This window comes from Mauremys mutica, chromosome 6, assembly GCF_020497125.1.
Source record: "Mauremys mutica isolate MM-2020 ecotype Southern chromosome 6, ASM2049712v1, whole genome shotgun sequence".
NCBI classification, from domain to species: domain Eukaryota; kingdom Metazoa; phylum Chordata; order Testudines; family Geoemydidae; genus Mauremys; species Mauremys mutica.
The window spans coordinates 89713715-89730829 of NC_059077.1; the positions used below are offsets into that span (position 1 = coordinate 89713715).

Genomic DNA, 17115 nt, shown 5'->3' on the forward strand with positions numbered 1-17115 from the left:
TTAAAATACATGGAAATAGTGTATCCAAACTAAGGTTACAAGTCATTTTTGCAAGGCTTGGGAATCAACACAATTACAGTGTTGATCCATGCTGTAAGTTTAACAGTGAGGCAAACAGATGGACATGAGCTTACATCTGGAGAGGGAAGCTAAAATAACCACTTTCAAATATAATCCAGACCAGGAAAATGGACCTGGAAGTTTGAGCTAGACCCCATATTAAGAATTAGGTATCCCAAATGAACAGTGCACCCATAAATAAAATAACAAGATTTTTGGAGAGTCAGAGGAGACAGGGAAATAAAATGTACAATGATGAAATATTCATAGCCTTACATTTTTTAGAGCTCCAATATTTCTTCCATGATTTACACTATTTTTTGCATGCAAAAGTATGGGATCTGCTGCAAAATAATAAAGGCTGTATTAGAATGCAACTGCTTCTGTGTCATAGAGCAGGGAGGATTAATCAGAACTCCACAATAACTGTAAACAGCTGAGAATACCAGTAAATATAGGTAAGAAGCACTGTTTTATGCACTCCATCAAAGACATATTGAAATGGGAAAGCTGAGGAATAATTACAAAAATGACAATGACCATCAGAATTCAGCATCTTATACAGACCAATGATTACCCCAAAGGTTCTTGTCTGTCGAAGCTATCTGCAAGTGTGAACAATGGAAAAATCAGTCTGGCGCATGGAGAACAATGTTGCAATGCTGAAGATAAATAAGAATTGGACTCTAAGATCTTTGTCTTAAAATACTATTTAAACACTTATGTGTCTTAAAACACTATTTAAAGTTATTGTACCGTATAAATGTTAAATTAATAATGGGCACCTTAGGAATGCATGTAATAATAAATAATAATAATAAAACATTTTCATGACAGTAACTGTACTAGCCAAGTCTCTTGCCTATCTGACCTTAGCACACTAAGGATGGTGGTTTACTGAAAATACATAACTATAAGACAACAGCACACAAGACAGTGTGGAGCGTACTGGGAAACTCACATGGCTTTGGGAGGACTGTGAATGAATGAATAAGCTGCATTTCAAGCCAAGCTGAGTTTCCTTCTGAATTTCAATTCCTGGAGAAATGTGGCTACATATAACTGTACTTCTTCAATATGTTGTTGTTTTTTATAAAATTATTTGATATGTGTATGTAACAATTGCCACCTAAAGTCTGAGTTGTTCCATCATATTGAATATTATGCACGGGGGGCCAGATTCTGCCCCTTTACTCACACTAAATAGTATCTTCTTAGATAGTCCCATTGGTTTCAGCATAAATAGCAGGGGACAGAATCAGGCTGATAAATGCTAAGGTGATGGGCACATTATACTTTTGATAAGACAGACTTGCATTTCCTCAGCATTGGTCAACCAATGAGTTGGCACCCTCTCCAATGTCTTCTTAGTTAATGCAATTATTAATGTTAATCAGTCATTATGAGGTATCGCTGATATATAATAACAATTATTTAACTTCTATGGTGCCTACTGTGCAAGAATGCCAAGGTGCTTAAAAAAAACCGTTAGCCAATGAAGATAAACTGAGGTACATATAAGGTATGTGAACTTGCTCAAAATCAGAAAGAAAATCTGAGGCAGAGCCAGGAATGGAACCCACAAGTGTCACTTCCCAGTCCTATTACTTAAGTACAAGAACACTGTAGCCTGAGTAATATGTAGACTAAAATCCAGGAGGCAGATTCTAACACCTTTACACTGAATAGTACCTCCAATACAGTCAATACAGTAAGGTGCTACTAATAAGAATAGGGATATCAGAATCTGGTCCCATGAATTCACTTTTTAATACTTAATTCAATTTATCTTAATTCACTTTTTCATCTAAATCAAATTAAGGCCACTGTAATTCTGAATAAGAATAGCTACACAGGGATTTCATACAGTTCAACTAATCAACTTTAAAATTAATTTGGATTAATTTTTCTGAGTGTTCCCATGTAGAGGAGTCCTAAAAACCTTTACTTTTCCATGGGTTGCAGAATTAGGGACATACAGACACTCCCCGACTTATGCAAGCGTTCTGTTCCAGAACACCTTGTGTAAGTCGAATTTCGCATAAGTCGGGAATGTATCTCCGACAATTACGCAAAAAAAAACAAAAAAACAACTTACGGAACTTACAGAACTTTTTCCGTAAGTGCGGATTTCCCTAAGTCAGGTTTGCGTAACCCGGGGAGTGTCTGTATTTAACTTACATCAGTATATAGTCCCACTGAAGGCAATGGGATCACTCATGGATAAGTGTTTGCAGAAGCAGATCCTTACTGTCAAATGTTCACAGAGTTTACCTGTGATGTTTTTTAATCATTAAATGTAAGGTCCCATTCATTCCTGTTAGTTATACAAATATATTTTCATCTGTCATTTTAAAAAAAATCTAAACATTTATATTCTTCAGAGTCACGAAAGCATCATTCCTGGTCTCTAAGTGAACTTTTCAAAGGAAATAAATGTGAAACAGTAAGTTTTCCCTTGTTCTATCATTCCCATTGATGTCCTAGGCCTAGTTTATCACATCATTGGCCAGATTGTATCTAAACAGTATCTTTCTGAGGAATGCATGTTGCTGATGAAAGAAGATTTGAACTGTACGTACTGTACTGTGGTGTGCTCAGACTGGAAGTGTGAAATCAGCTAATCTCAGTGCTTAATTTGTGCCAGGGCTTGCAAGGGCAGAGCACCGGCACCTCTAGCCGTGGCCGTGCAGAGCCCCGGCACCTCTGGGCTTGCTGCATCAGTTATGAATGTAAAAAAATTACTTGAATCCCAGCATCTAATTGCTTGAGCCTTGGCACCTCTTTCATTACAAATTAAGCACTGACTTATCTTCATCATACTTTGATTTGGGGTCATAAATAAAATTCCTTATTACTGAAAGTGACTATGCTGTTTTCAATCATCTGCAGAAATAATATATGGAGCCGCCTGATCCTGCAAGAGACGGAGCCTGACCTCAGTGGGAATGAAGAGCACTCAGAGATCAAACCAGTAATTCCCAAATAAGGGCACAGATCTATTCCTTAGACTCTTCATCCAGCCCACACTGTTGTTTTCCTCGTCCTTTAAAATTTTAGCATTATTCCTCTCCTATCTAATTTAGATTTTTCTCAGTAGCCTTCTTTAGCTACTGTGTGATGTTAAATGCAGCATTATAAGTTCTCTCAATTTTGTCAGAAATCCTGCAATATTTGATAATTTCCCTGAAAGCCCCTGCTCCTGGAGTCCTTTCTCAGCTTTCATTTAAAATTAAAATGTAGTTTCTAGCCTGCACAGTTGTGTGAAAATCTTGAAAACATGACCCAGCTGCACCCTAAAGTCTCAAAACCCAAATGGCAAGTAAAAAAATCTCCTTATTATTATTAAATCTCATAATCTTTAAGACAGTGTCATGATTTTTGAGGCCTGACTCAATCTTTGACTGCTTGGGGCTGGCACTATTGTAAATGCAATGAAGGCCAAATCCTTCTGTCTTTACCCAGGGAAAACTCCCTCTGACTTTAGGCCCAGTCCTGCTCCTGCTGAAGACAATGTTAGGGCTTGTCTATACTACTCGCTGGATCGGCGGGCAGCAATCGATCCAGTGAGGGGTCGACCGCTGAGTGCTCTCCCATCGACTCTGGTACTCCACCAGAACGAGAAGCGCAAGTACAGTTGATGGGAGAGCGTCAGCTGTCGACTTATCGCAGTGAAGACACCGCAGTAAGTAGATCTTCAGCTATGCTATTCATGTAGCTGAAATTGCGTATCTTAGATCGATACCACATGGTAGGGTAGACAAGCACAGTGTTGCTAAGAAGTGACTTGGCCCAGAAGCAATACAAGAGGGTTTATGGCTCCAAAGTTTGCCTGTAGTCCTAATTATTAATTCTAAATGCAGACTGGATTGGATTATGTAGGTAAATAAATGAACAAACAATTTACTATTCCTCCCGATACCTAGATCAAAATATGTGAGGGGAGCACTTCACATAAAGGAAAATGATGAAGCCACAAATTTCAACTCTGTTGGAAATCAGTAGAAGAACTTAGAAGAGTATAACACAACAGGAAAAAACCCATGGTAGTTGTGATGGAATAGGGACTGTCTGTGTGGTTGATAGGTGAGAGCAGGGACTGTCTGTGTGGTTGATAGGTGAGAGCAGGGACTGTCTGTGTGCTTGGTAGGCAGAGACAGGTCTGCAGCTGTAACATGAGCCTGGCCTGGGGGAGGGGAGGTCTCACCTCCGGCTGTAGCTAGACAAAGGGAGGGGGGAAGTGGAATCAGTTTTCGGTTGGGAGCTGGGAGGTGGGTTTCAGGGGATCCTAGGCTGGGATCCAAGCACCCTGAACCCCCCAGAAAGGCCAGATTGAGGGGTCCTGGCTCTGAACCCAAGCTGGGCTGTATCCTGTGTTCCTGTTGTTCAATAAACCTTCTGTTTTACTCGCTGGCTGAGAGTCACTGTGAGCCCAGGAAGAGGGGTGCAGGGCCGGACTCCCCCACACTCCGTGACAACTGGTGGCAGCGGTGGGATCGGCGGCACCCCGTGGACGGCGCTTCCTGCAGTAAGTGACTGGGGAGCAGTAAAACGAAGGGGCGATTCACCCCTGGGAGAGTGTGGCCAGAGAGCAGGACTTTGCAGTAACAGGGTCCCCCGGGGGATCACAGCGAGCGATCCCAGGGGCGGAGGAGTCTGCAGCTCGACCCTGGCAGAGGGGTGGTGACCTCAAGGACTGGCACACTAGGGGTCCCCTGGAACCCGTGGGGAGCGGCGAACACCCCGGCCTGCGAGCGGCCAGCAGGAAGATGTATTCCCAGCAGCGCAAGTGGGAGCTGGTGGAGCTGTGCAAGCAGAGGGGGCTGCGCCATGGGAAGCTTACCAAGGCCCAGCTGATTGCCCGGCTGGAGGAGAGAGATCGAGTCAATGAACCGGTCCCTGTCTCTGAGGGAAGCAGCCCGGCAGATGCAGCGCAGGCACCAGTGTCTGTCCCCACTGGGAGTGGTCAGCCGGCCGCTGAGGGCTCCCCGAGACCCCCCACCCCTAGGCGTAGGGGGAGGGGGAGCCCAGCGACTACCGAGGGCTCGGTGGCCAGCAGGGGATCGTCCCGGCGGAGCTCCCTGTCCCTGGAGCGGATGCGGATGGAACATGACAGGGAGCTGAGACGGGAAGAGCTCGAGTTAAGGAGGCAAGAACTGAAGGAGCGGGAGAACCAGCGTAAACACGAGGAGAACCAGCGCCAGCAGGAGCTGGAAGAGAAGGAGAAGCAGCGTGAACATGAGCTGGCCATGGCCCAGCTGAAAAGCAGGGAGGCCCCGGCTGCGGTGAGTGAGGGGGGGCCCAAGCCTACAAAGGGCTACTGGCAAGTGCCGCTGGACGCAGATGCCAGGCTGAAATCGGCCTTCATCACTCCCCTGGGGCTCTATGAGTTTCTGACCCTGCCCTTTGGCCTCAAGGGAGCGCCGGCCACCTTCCAGCGCCTGGTGGATCAGCTACTGAGGGGGATGGAGAGTTTTGCTGTGGCGTATATTGATGACATCTGCGTCTTCAGCCAGACCTGGGAGGACCACGTACTCCAGGTTAGACAAGTGCTGGACCGACTCCGGGAGGCGGGGTTAACCGTAAAGGCTGAGAAGTGCAAGGTGGGGATGGCTGAAGTATCTTACCTGGGCCATCGGGTGGGGAGCGGCTGCCTAAAGCCGGAACCAGCCAAGGTGGAGGCGATCAGAGACTGGCCCGCTCCCCAGACCAAAAAGCAGGTCCAGGCCTTTATTGGGATGGCGGGGTACTATCGGAGGTTCGTGCCCCACTTTAGTGCCATAGCTGCCCCCATCACTGAGCTGTGCAAGAAGGGGAAGCCAGACAAGGTGGTCTGGACCGAGCAGTGCCAGGAGGCTCTCCAGGCACTGAAGGAGGCTCTGCTCAAAGGCCCAGTTTTGGCAAACCCAAACTTTGACAAGCCCTTTATGGTGTTTACCGACGCCTCCGACATGGGCCTGGGGGCGGTGTTGATGCAGGAGGATGAAAAGGGGGAGAGACACCCCATCGTGTACCTGAGCAAGAAGTTGCTACCCCGGGAGCAGAACTACGCGGCCATCGAGAAGGAATGCCTGGCCATGGTGTGGGCCCTGAAGAAACTGGAGCCATATCTCTTTGGGCGCCACTTCACCGTGTACACCGACCACTCTCCCCTGACCTGGCTGCACCAGATGAAAGGAGCCAACGCCAAGCTCCTGAGGTGGAGCCTGCTCCTGCAGGACTATGACATGGACGTGGTCCACGTGAAGGGAAGCGCCAACCTGATAGCGGATGCGCTGTCCCGGAGAGGAGGCCCTGAACTTCCCCAGGTCACTGGGCAGAGTGACCCCGCTCAGTTCAATCTCGGAGGGGGGAGAGGTGTGATGGAATAGGGACTGTCTGTGTGGTTGATAGGTGAGAGCAGGGACTGTCTGTGTGGTTGATAGGTGAGAGCAGGGACTGTCTGTGTGCTTGGTAGGCAGAGACAGGTCTGCAGCTGTAACATGAGCCTGGCCTGGGGGAGGGGAGGTCTCACCTCCGGCTGTAGCTAGACAAAGGGAGGGGGGAAGTGGAATCAGTTTTCGGTTGGGAGCTGGGAGGTGGGTTTCAGGGGATCCTAGGCTGGGATCCAAGCACCCTGAACCCCCCAGAAAGGCCAGATTGAGGGGTCCTGGCTCTGAACCCAAGCTGGGCTGTATCCTGTGTTCCTGTTGTTCAATAAACCTTCTGTTTTACTCGCTGGCTGAGAGTCACTGTGAGCCCAGGAAGAGGGGTGCAGGGCCGGACTCCCCCACACTCCGTGACAGTAGTAATCTGTGGCATCTCTGTTAAATGCAATGAAAGTTTATGGGGAAAAATCAGTATCTAGGAAAGGGAGTAGGGGGAGACAATAACCCCTAAAATAGAAATACATAATATTTTGTCCTTTGTCCAGTAGTTGAGCAAAAGACTGGGTGTCTGGAAACCTAGAAACTGATCCTGTGACGAGATGACCATTTCCTGTACAATGTTCAGCTCATATAGGCTGCTGGGCTTTATGCAACAGCCAGCCTGTGCATTATCTTCCTGACTCTGCCACTGTTTCATAATCAGTAAATGATGCTGGGCAAATCACATAGGGCCAGTGACATTAGGAAGCAGCTATTTCTACAAACAATCCCATGGAAGTCAGTTGGACTCTTCCTGTAACTACTCACTCATGTGGGTCAGGGGTTCACAATCTGAACCTTAACCTTTCTGGGCCTCAATTTTCCCATCTGTAAAATAAGGGAATAATACTACTTACCTGCCTGCATAAAGTGCATGAAAGATAGTATAAAAGTGCAACACACGATTTACATATTTAGCCTTAAGAGTGTGAAGTTTTGTATAATTTATAGGGAAAATGTCCAACCCTTTAGGCTCCAAATGTAAGTTTTGGTTAGAAAAAGCAGATGCAGGAGGACAAACCATCATATGAATAGAAATGTTTTTGAGATTTAAAATAAAAATTGAATATAGTTTTTTTTTCTATTTAAAATTGAAAATAATCAGTTTAATTCACCATCCAAGCTCAGTGGAAAGCAAAAGGTAAACAAACAGTATTAATGGTGATATGCATGTAACTTATTGGTCCAGGAGATGTGTGTCTGTTAGCACCTCTAGCTTGTAGCATTTGGCTTTTGTAGCTCAAGCTGTAGAGACTTATGCTTTCTACCTCTGTAGTTCCCTGCTTCACCCTTCAGTGTGGCCAAGATGGTGGCTGTCACATAAGTAGGGGGCTCTTATGTGATTGAATTGCTTTGGCCCTCAGATCCTTGGGTTGATCTTCCTATGTCCACAGGAAGTATATAACCTACTGGCTGGTGTACATAATGTGTCTCCTCCCTCCCTCCCACCGTGCCTGATCCACTAGGGATATAGGTCTCTTTTAGTTAGATAACCTCCTAAAGCCATAAAGTTTCTTGGAAAATCTCCCAGTCAATTATTGTTGCATTGACCAAGATGATAACCCTCACATAGACATTTGTTTTTTAACATGCATTTCAGTTTTAATAAATTCAGTGGAATATGTTGTCAATAAAGTAGGTACTGAAGTTTTTACAACACAGGCTTCTTTTTCCCCAGCAGTGTCCTTTTAAACAATAACTGTTGTATAAATAGTGTATGGAGATCATCTTAATATGTTAGACGGAGTGATTACATAGATAATGTAATTCATTTTATCTTGGGATAGAAACAAGGATTAACTGATTCCTCCCATGATAATTTTAATTAAGAAACCTATATCCCACTAGAGTCTCTCAAATAATTTAATCTTCTTGCATTTAGTATAAGTCATATAAATCAATCCTATAATATTTATAATTGTCTCTTTACTGTTTTAGATCCCATATTTTCTTCTCTTATCTCCCAGCTTGTGTTTGGGGACAAGATAAAACCAAAGTGAAAAGGCAGAAGGAATGTTGTTGCTTTGTTGTGTTGTATAAAGATGTAGGGATATGATATGGAGATTTTCATCTGTTGCACAAGTTTAAAAGCAGACATCATATTTTGACGGTGGGTTTCTAAGCTTTAAAGCAAAAAAACTTTTTTTTTATAACTACTGGCTCATCATGCATTGAAGCAAGAAAGTTATGCATCCCACTGGGCTTCCAGTGAATGCGATAATAAATTGTGAACTAAGCTGACCCATACATTAGCATCTTGTGGAAGGTTCATCTTACTTGCAAACAAAGACATAAGCTGATTTCTAACAGTGAGCCCTAACATCTAATAAGTTTAGATATATATATATATATATAGAACATTTTTGAAACACAGTAAAATATTCATACACTGGAAAGAGCTTGTCATTTCTCTCAGTATTGAAGGTGCCCATCTTCTACTCCTACAAAAGTTGTTCTGTTCATTCATTTACTCCTGTCAGAGGGAAAACTTAAGATAAGAGACTCACTTTATTTGCAAGTCGTACAAGGGGAATTTTCTTCTGAGCAGGAAATTGCCAAACATTATTTCTCTCATGTAAGTTGCCCATTGCCTAAATAGTGTATAGAGAATGTATGAACAGAAGTGTTGAAGTAGAGTTATGATGGGCACGGAAAAATGGCAGGTTTGGTTATGGTGGTAAAAAAGAGTTATATTCCCAGTTCTCATTGCCATTCTTATGTGGGCAGAGTAAAGGCTGTGTGGCTGTATTTTGGGGCAGTGTAACCTTAACACCAAATCAGATTCAAGCCTAATATTTGCCAATCTCCTGCTTTTTCTAACATTTGTAGCTTATTTTTCTTTTAATGTTAATGATTGTAGGGATAAGTAAGGACTTTAATATTGTATTTCCTGGCTTTGCAACATTTGAGTTTTGGGAATTACACTCTTCTGTACTGAAAGGTATGAGGAACACAGGGCAATGTTGAGCATCCACACCTTTAATGCTACATTAATGAATTTTTTTCGTATGTATGTGACTAGCAAGTCAGCCCATGATACATGAAACAGTAAAGAGAGACCTAGGATATTAAGCAAGGAAGGGGGACATAAGGAGAGATGGAGTGTGGACAAACTGGAGGGATTTACCATCAAAATAAGATTCTGTTATGTGTCCCTTGATTGATGGAATTTTCCCCTAAAATGACCCATGTCAATTAAGCTTAAAACCATGGGCCCAAAATTTGATTCCAAAATCAACCAAACAAAGAGCTTTGCTTCAAAAAACATTTCAAGTTGCTCAGTGACAACATCTTTTACAAAACCCAAGCACTTCAAAGCAAGGAAATGAATAGTTAAAGGACATCAAAAATCCTAACCAGATCAGCCACACCATCACCGGTTCAATCACCTGCACGTCCACCAATGTAATATACGCCATCATATGCCAGCAATGCCCCTCTGCTATGTACATCGGCCAAACTGGACAGTCTCTAAGGAAAAGGATAAATGGACACAAATCAGATATCAGGAATGGCAATATACAAAAACCTATAGGAGAACACTTCAACCTCCCTGGCCACACAATAGCAGATCTTAAGGTGGCCATTCTGCAGCAAAAAAACTTTAGGACCAGACTTCAAAGAGAAAATGCTGAGCTTCAGTTCATCTGCAAATTTGACACCATCAGCTCAGGATTAAACAAAGACTGTGAATGGCTTGCCAACTACAGAACCAGTTTCTCCTCCCTTGGTTTTCACACCTCAACTGCTAGAACAGGGCCTCATCCTCCCTGATTGAACTAACCTCGTTATCTCTAGCTTGCTTCTTGCTTGCATATATATACCTGCCCCTGGAAATTTCCACTACTTGCATCCGATGAAGTGGGTATTCACCCACGAAAGCTCATGCTGCAAAACGTCTGTTAGTCTATAAGGTGCCACAGGATTCTTTGCTGCTTTTACAGATCCAGACTAACACGGCTACCCCTCTGATATCAAAAATCTTACATGGACTACAATAAAAAAACCCATAGACGTTGTTGTTATATATTGCAGCACAGTGTGAAGACACACATTTTAAAACCTGTACATAAACTGAATGGTCAGATCACCAGATAATTAAATTAAAAGAATGATTGCCTATACCTTGACAACTGGCCTCCCCCAGGTTCACATCTGGAGGGTTATCTTTACAATCATAAGACTGCTCTCTGCCTCAGCCTAGGTACTTGAAATGGAGTCTCTGGGCTGCATGCTGTTTTGTTACCAGTTATCTGATCTCAAACCAGCATTAATTCAAAGTAACGCTACTGAATCACTCCAGTCTCACCGAGAACAGAACTCCTCCTTCCCGTTCCTTCCCGTTCCTTCCCCCTCCTCTTTCTCTCTTTGACACTTTTGTTGGAAGTGTGCCCCTGTCTGCCTCAGCACTTGTCTGGATTAAAGAAACTAGCACTGTTGTAACTATGCTGATGAAGTACTCTGGGACAAACTCCTCATGTTGACAATGCCTCACCAATGCAAAATGGAGCTTGCCAGTAATTTACCAGGGTAATTTGCGCCAGTGCAACACATCTCGGATCATTGGTGCAAACCCTCCCTGTACACACAAGGTCCCATTCATCCCCATTCTATCTTTACATGGGCATATCGGGACTCAGACTCCCAAGTGCATACTAGACTTTGATTAGAACCCAGCCCAGTTGGTTAACAGTTTTTTCCCCCCTTAGGCTATTTTCCCATCAACATAATTAAACCACCCCAACAAGCAGCGGTAGCTATGTCTGCAGAAACTCTCCCACAGACATAGTGCTGTGCACACTACCGCTTATGCCAGCAAAACTTATGTCGGTCGGGGGGGAGGGTATTTTCACACCCCTGAGCAATGTAAGTTTTGCGGAAATAAGTGATAGTGTAGACATAGGCCTTAAATAGTCAAACAGGCAGAAAAAACTGTGTGTAAACCAGCCTTGAGGTGTGCTGTCACCTGGGAATAGTTTTGTTTCTTCTCCGGGATTCAGAGTAATTATGTGAGGAGGACCCTCCTCTTTCCATTTCATTTCAAGAACCATTGTCATATACTATCTCTGTTTACTCCCTCATTTGATTCTTCAGGAGGTAATACCTAGGTCTGCAGAAGAACTGATGAAACTGGTCTTCCTAAGAACAATTAGCATTCAAATAACCTCATATTGCTTACAGCCTGGAAAAATCCTGTCACACATCGACCTCACAGAGGTATCGAATTTGTAAATCCTCCTTCCTAGACAATACAGATTATCATTTCTACTGCTAAAAATCCTAAACACAGATACATTGTGGAAAGAGTCCCCAGTGCCCCCCACCCCCACCCCCACCCCAGGGCTGGTTTGCAAATGAGTGTGTGAGAGAGGCTAGGGAATGGGAATTGAAACAAAATTATTTTGGGTGAGTGAGGCTTCCTGTCACTAGGTCTGGGGGAGGCAGGTACTGGTATGGGGACTCAGGCTGCATTTTGGTAGAAGGTTTAACACAATGTGGTCTTGCCTCATTCTTTCAGATATCCCCGATGTGACAATATATTTGTAGCAGTCATCCAAGAAAGAAGGGCAGAAACAGTACAAGCGGGATGAAATTCTGGAAGATAGATTCATAGGGCTGTTGGATAGGTATCTATATGGCAGCAGGAGAAGGGATATCATCGTCTTGCAACAAATGAATTCAAATCCATGGTCCAGGATGTGTAACTGACAGGTAAGGGAACGTGATGGCTGTGGCATGAGTATATGGGCAACAGTGGACCTCAATCAGCATTGTACACCATATCCAGAGCCACTTGAACTCCAGGCAAGTATCCATGATTGCCTCTGCAAGGAGAGTGATAGAACTTGCTATCCATCACTGTGCAGGCAGTATCACTACAAGTCTCAACAGATCACTGATAGTCACTATGGATCATACCAAATGGCGATCGCAGAAAGCAAGCATGGATGCTGTCCCAAATTACAGCATAACTCTATGGGCAAAGGACACACCAATGAAAGCAGATAAGCACCAGCTTTTGGTGCACAGAATGAGTCAATTATAGATCACACTGATTGCTGTCTGGGAGGCAGTAGCCATGAAATGGAGTTGAGTCCACTGCTTCAAAGGGAGTGGTGGTGCACATCATCACTGCATGCACCTGCATAACTCTGCCTCAGTTTTTTCACAGGCTCAGGTGTGCTTTGACTCTTATGCTAGTCCATATGGTTTCTGCTATTAGAGTCACTTCTGCAGGTCTGCTATTCATTTGCGGAACTTTCCCCCTGTATTTGTAAATTATGTTGGGAAGAAAGGGATTGTACCCTGCATTTCTAATACATCCATCACCCTAGTAGCCAGGTGAAAGATGCTACATCAGTGATTTTTATTGTTTATTAATAATAATAATTAAAGCAGGTGTTTCCAATAGCTGACTGGGCTAACTGGATTAAATCAATTGAGGAGGAGTGGTCTAGTGGACAGATATTCCAAAGACCCAGGTTCAATTGCCATCTCAGCCACAGATTTATTTCGTGACCCTGGGCAAGTCACTTAATCCACCTGTCCCTCAGCTCCCCATTTGTAAAGTAGGGATAATGCCTCCTGACCTCACAGAGGTATTGCTAGAAGTAATTCCTGTTATGCTTGTGAGGCACTCAGATACTACAGTGATGATGGCTATATAAGCACCTAGATAAATAGACACTAAGATGATTTAAAAGGGTTTTTTGAAGGAGACTCACAGCAGAAAAGCCTGTAAGAATCCTTCATCCAACAATCAGTGCATCCTATTTGGGCGCAAAATAGATTCAAGCAAGATTTTTCCCAAATAATCTCCTTTTCTCCATGTATGGAACTTGAATGCCTGTATTTTTGGTTCTTAGACACTTTATAAATAGGGCACGATGCAGGCAAGAAGTTATTTTTCCTACCTACCAGACTGGAATCCCAAAATAAGGTGAGTTTATCAGCCTCCGTGCCATCCCCAGTGAACAGTGCAGGCCTACAAAGACAGAAAACAAACATGTAATTGTGCATGGTATGGCATGATTAAGATTATCTCCATCTTGTCTTGTGCCCCTGGAGGAACTGACTTTTGTTAGGGGCAAGAGATAATTCGCTCTCCATGCCGGCTCACTCCTGGGCCTTAACTGAGGAGAAGCTGTAAACTGTGTCAACCTGTAGTGAATTATTCATGATGGGTTTTTTGTGGACTACAGTAGTTCAGTGGGGACTGAGGCTGGAAAACTTGTTTGCACTTAGGATGGATTGTACTCTTAGCAAAAGCCAGTGCTTTGTCTGCTAAGCCACCAATATCTTCTTTTCTCCTCCCCATGCCACAGTCCCACATCTAGGTACTTGATATAAACTAAACTACCTCATTTTTTTCCCTGCCTACAAAGAATTTGTTCCATTGCAGTGGGAAGCCACAACATTTATTACATCTCTATCTAAAATGAACCTCAAAGCAAGCATTTCATCCTCTCTCATGTAATCATCATAAGGTAGAAAAATGAAATTTCCCAAACCTAAAAGCATGCTGCAGAGAGCTTCAGGGCACTGCATGTCAGTTTTTACTTTGATGTATGCTAAGTTAAAAAAAAAAGAGAGAGAGAAAAGATGCTCTAAGTCTCTTCCTTGAAATTTCCTCAGTATTACTTAACTCTTTAGGTGGCTGCCGGACAGATTGATGAAGGAAGGAAAATAATCTCTCTCCACTGGATAGTTTAAGAGTTGAAGTATTCCAAAGATTCACTGTAAGAACTTTATTTAACTACATGGATGGGTTCACACTCCCATCTTGAACCACATGCCATCCCAGGATAGCAATGCAGGTATAACATTTTCAAGACAGGATGCCAGGATCAAGCAATAATGCCAGCAAGTGTGTTTTATGACACAATTAAAAAAATAAGTGCCCGAGTCAGACTAGTGACTGAAAGGTAAGAAGGAGTCTCAGGAGCAATGTATTTAGCTATGGTTCTGAAATCTCTATTGCTGTTTATTTTCTAAGAGAGCAGAGTGGCACTCCTAAGGGCAAGTGCAGTTGAACATATTGATCTCTCTTCCTCTCTCTGGCCTGTTTAATAAGATGTTAAACACACACTGTACCATGCTCAAGAGGCAAAACTGGATGTTTTTCTCCCACTGCTCCTCTGTGGCATTGAATCCTCCTCACCTTCTTTCATCTTCTGGTTGCATTTTCAAAATAAAAGCTCCTTTTTCATACACTGGTTTCCTAGGGCAATCCTAAATCTCTCCCTCCTCCCCTCCGCCATCTCCTATTTACACTTACTACTACTGTCACTGTCAGCTGTGCCTACCATCTGCTTCCAGAATATTACAATCCTGAGATCAGATGACATTTTGTGATTTATTCATACAAGTCATAAGACTTTTCGTTGTTGTTGGATTTAGGGTTTGTGAAAGCGAGGGTCTCACAGCAGAGGCTTTCTGAACCAAGCAAAGCACAGGGAAGATGCTGAGCTAAATTCCCCAGCCTGCTTGGCCAGCTCATCTCAACCCTGACCTGCAGGACTTCTGCTATTCTGCACGTAGGCCTCTATTGAGCAGGGCGGCTAATCATGCCAGATTATTTGTGATTTAGTCAGGGGCTTCTGCGTGGGCCAGGATGAGACCAAAGTAATTTTTTACTTGTTAGCTGAGTCACAATTTGTACGCAGTGTGGAGAGAGCAATGACTGCAATAGTCACCTCCCCATTGTCTAGTCCCCTAAATAATGAGGTTTTAGCTGCAGCAAATTCTTTCTTCGCCCTCTTTGGTATAGGGACTGTCTTCTTATACGTGTCTACAGCACCAAAAATAATTGTTTGGGTCTCTAGGTGTGTCTGGGATACAACAATAATAATAATTTTACAGTGTAAAATGGGGTGTTAGCCAGATTTCTCTTATGCTACCTGTGCAGTACTAGTTCCCCGCCTCCTTCAAACTCCCAATACAGTAGCATTGGATGTTGTAAAGCACTATCCCCTGAAATGTGGGATGTCAGTTCTTCCTCCTTTAACCCTCCTTCTCTGTCCCTTTTCCCTGTCCATTTCCCCTGTCGTCCCCACTTTTCTTTCTGTGCCCTCCCCCCCTTTGTTCTTTCTCTCTTCCTTATCTTTGTATCTCTTTTTCTTCCTTCTGTCTTTGTCCCCTTCGCTCCTGTCACCGCCACCTCTCTCTCCTTGTTCCTGCCCTCTCTTTCCCCCACTGTGTGAAAGCCTGGTATTCATGCTGCGCTCTCACACTGCAGGCATGCTGTATTCCACCTCTGACCTTGGCCCATAAAGTGGCAGCAGAGTGGGAGAAGGAGCGCAAAAGCAGTCCTGAACACTGTGGGGGGAGCACATTCACAATCTGGAATTTAGTGACTGGATGGTGGGACGTGGCCAGAAATGGAATGTGTCACCAAATACAGGACTTTTGGATGTTTCACTGTAAGTATGTTGAACAAATGTTGAACATTGATGTCATTTCTGGAAGAATCAGTACTTGAACCGATGTTACCATGCCATTTAATCAACATCACCAACACTACAATATCAGTCTCAGTAGTACAACCAATGGAGATGGTTCTTATAGGAACTGTCCATATCATGATGTGGCAGAACATTGCTCAGAAAGGGTATTAGTAGTACAACTATCGCTCTGAATTTTTAATTCAAATTTATGGGCCATATTCTGTCATTGCGTATAGAACACAGCAAACCTAATGGTTTTTGAGGTAAATAATTTAAATAAAAGGAACCCATAATGTATCACTTGTAAATATTTCCAAATCAGTATTCTGCCATTTTGGCAGTCCCATGCATCTTAAAATACATAAAAATTAGGCAAGTTGGAGAGTAAGGTATATTCAGGAAAGAGACCAGGGATCTCATTCAAAAGGATATTATAGTGAACTCATTCATATTCTGCTTTCCATAAACAAGCAACAGTGTAAAACAAGTACTACATAATCTGTGTACTGATATTACCTTTTTTTCCACATACCACATCACACAGAACACCCTAAGCCCTGAGATCAAGTACCCAGCTGTGTTCTCAGGCGAGGTTCAAGCCAATGTTATGAACCATGAAACCAAGTGAAACTTTCTCAGTTTCAGGTTCAAATACAAAACCAAAATTCTCATCAAAACGAAGAGTAACTTTTTGCTGTATCTAGTTAGGCACTGATTTTTGGAACTTGAGCATGTTGGGTTCATTACAAAACTTCATGCTAAAAATCACATGGTACAGGCGACATGCTGGCTGATTGGCCTACCCAACGCTTCTCCATTAGGGAGACATAGTCAAGATACCATTTGCAATACAATTCTCACAGGAAATCTGTTTAGCTGATCTTTGTAAACTTTCTAAGACTCACTTATTTAGTGTGAAATTCATGCAGTTGGGATTAATTTTAAAACAGCTTTAAAAGATTTTACTCTTACAATGGAAGATATTGTACTGTGTTTCTGTGAGACATTTACAACACCACCACCACTTGATCCTCAATTTCCAACAGCAACCCAAAATATGTAAAAAGTTTTATAAAAGATCTCACATGGAATCATTATCTTTGTGTTTTTAGGGAGATCAGCAGAGACAGAAGACGAGTTTTTTCTTATATAACTTAGGAAAAACTCCCAACATTCATTTCTTCTTGAATGAAAGGTTTTGT

At 43.2% G+C, this 17115-nt stretch overlaps 1 long non-coding RNA gene across 1 annotated transcript in view; it reads left to right on the plus strand.

Moving 5' to 3' along the window:
• LOC123372591 overlaps positions 1-15832 on the plus strand; it is an 88927-nt gene extending 73095 nt beyond the window's left edge. Inside the window, exons 4-5 of the long non-coding RNA XR_006580358.1 lie at positions 11986-12179; positions 15706-15832. This is a non-coding gene — a long non-coding RNA (uncharacterized LOC123372591). The remainder of the gene's footprint in view (positions 1-11985; positions 12180-15705) is intronic.
• The last annotated feature ends 1283 nt before the right edge of the window (positions 15833-17115 follow it).